The following is a 2,773-nucleotide window of genomic DNA, read 5'->3' as shown; positions in this document are numbered from 1 at the left end:
CCCACCCCACGGCTTGCAGGGCCCTAACGGCCGAAGAAGCGTATAAAAACGGGAAAAAGGGCAACAGCCCAAATAGTACCGTACCTAGCCATCGACGAGCGGACCAACGTCGTTTTAATATCTGTCGTTTTAAGCCCCTGTAATTCTTTACTCTTACAGGTTTGTTTATATTTGGAGATTTTGGAGTTGATACAGCAGCTCTATATAATTTCTGTGAAAAATTGGCGTAATTATTGCTCTGAATATTTTTGTAATTTTGAAATTGTTAATATTCTGGTATGTACCTAATGAAATAATAACCAACAGTCAAGGAAGAAATCACAGTTGTGTATGAAAAATACAAGAATAGATTAGCAGTGCATCCAAACCAGCTAGCATCAAATTTACTCAACAACAAAATATCCGCAACAAGACTGAAGAAACATCAAATTCTGTGACACTTTCATGCAAGTACCTTGACTAATTTAAAAATAGAGAAACATGTGCAACTTGACTAAGAGTACTGGCCAATGGGCAAGTACTCACATGTTACAGGTAGTATTTATAAAATTTACTTATTGGCCTATGGGACAGATTGTAAATAAAGATGGGGGAAAAAAATTAATATTCTGGATAATCGAATTCAGCCAATCCAATTCAAATTTAAATTCTAATTCGCGTATTTAAATTTCAATCGTTCGCGTTTGATTGGCTGACTTCAAATTTTAATATTTAAATTTGAAAAGCTCGAATTTTATCGACTGAATTCAAATTTGAAAAGCTTGCATTGTATTGGCCGAATTCAAGTTTGAATATTTAAATTTGACTAGCTGAATTCAAATTCGAATATGTAAATTTCACTAGCTTGCATTTCATTCGCGGGATTCAGATTTTCATTTCGATTCGAATATTAGCAATTAAGCCATTCAACTTTGTATACTTGAATTTCGATAGTTTCACTTTGATCGTCTAAATTGAAATTTTCCCCAGTTCAACGATATTGACATTCGAATTTCCAATAATTTCAATAATCAGACAGACATGGTACCACTTCGTTACAAAATCTTATCAACAATCCTTTGCCACTCTACTCGAAACATTTTCCAATCAAACACAAAGTATTCCTTCCACTTAAAACCACTCCCACAGAGATACGCAATTTCCCCTCTGTTTCATTATCATTCGTTGGAGCACCGGGATGCCTCCGCGCCTGGATCGTGTGTTTCCGTAGCAAACGAAAATGTACCGTATGTCGTGTTCCCACGATGTTATCTCTCGCTTCTCCCACACCGCGTAACACACTCGTCGTGTCCAAGCCTCTCTAATCACTGTCTCGACAAATTACCCTTTAACCACGTCCCATCCTTTTCTCCTCTATTTTCCAATCTAACTTCCTCCTCCCGAGGACATTTCGGTCACCGTTGTTTTTGGCAACGCACCAAACGTAGATCACCGGGAAATCCAACCAGCGCGGTCACTCAACGAGAGAAACCAGCTTACCCGTTTCTCTATCGGGATAACGACCTTTGTCTCGCGATCCTCCCTAGTCCAAAACACATATTTACCGCGTAATCTCGCCTCTTCCAAGAACTAGCGTTGCCCCGGGCACCGCGTGGTTCCTTCCTTTTTCTCGAGATTAATCGGGTATCTGGCTCCGTTCAGACGTAACAAAACAGCCGAGTAATCGTTCACGTGTGCTCCTGAGAAAAAATTCGACGAACAAACTGTGTTTACAATGGACCAAGCTTCTTCTCTCACGGTCACCAGAAATTGTCTTTTTTTTTTTCGGTTGGAAAAAGATATGATTCAGTTTACGAGAGCGATTGTTAATCTCAATGGTGGAAATTAATTTCGTCCGACTTTTTGGGTGCAATCGAAGTTTCGTTTAACCCTTTCGATACGGATTCATCTTTGGCCGCTGTATCTCCGTTGAACGGACAGTTTTGTCAAGAACGCGCTGACACTGGCAACGTAACGAATTGGCGGGAAGAAATTATGCTCGAACACGTTATATAGTATTATAGTAACATTTTATAAAATTGCTTAAGCACGTAGTGCTTAAACTTGTTGAAGTAAGAACAACGTTTCGTTTAATTCGGCTAAATGTGAATAATAAAAAAGTTAAAATAGTAACTTTAATATGTTGACTGCCACGCGAGATTTACAGGTTTTGCTCGGGAGGCCACAAAAGAATTTTCATTATTCTAAGCATAGTATTATATTATGCTTTATTATTTTTGTTTGTTAATTCAAAATTTCAAGACGTTCGAAAGTTTTAGTTGACGGTATTCGTTTTATTTGAATTATTCTAAATATTTCAGACACTAATGACCACCGTGGCCCCATCGAGGAAACATAATTTTGTGCGACTATAGTCGCCCTTAGTATCGAAAGGGTTCAAAAAGAATGAAACGTTTGCCACCTTTTGCCATTTTTTTCACAGCCCACGAATACTCTCGGTCAGTCGCAAAAAATTCATTTCTACGCGGAATTCGCAAGTAGAAGGTGTGTTTTCGTACGATAACCAGGCTCTTCTATCGAAGAATATGAAAGAACGAGCCATTAGTCACATCGGGTTTACCCAAAAACTGTCTTACCCCGAAATCTACGCAAGAGAAGAAGAAAGAATCGATATTGATACAGTATCAATATTGATACAGACTTTTAACCGTTAGCGTAGGTTGCGCCCTCGATAACTCTAGGAGTGCTTATCTTCCGCACACAGCAATTGTCATTAGTCTCTCCCAGTTAACTTGTGCGCTATTTAGATTCCACCGAGACGTTCTTGGAACTT

This window comes from Habropoda laboriosa, unplaced genomic scaffold (assembly GCF_001263275.1).
Source record: "Habropoda laboriosa isolate 0110345459 unplaced genomic scaffold, ASM126327v1 scaffold111, whole genome shotgun sequence".
Classification (NCBI taxonomy): domain Eukaryota; kingdom Metazoa; phylum Arthropoda; class Insecta; order Hymenoptera; family Apidae; genus Habropoda; species Habropoda laboriosa.
This window is presented reverse-complemented; position numbering follows the sequence as displayed.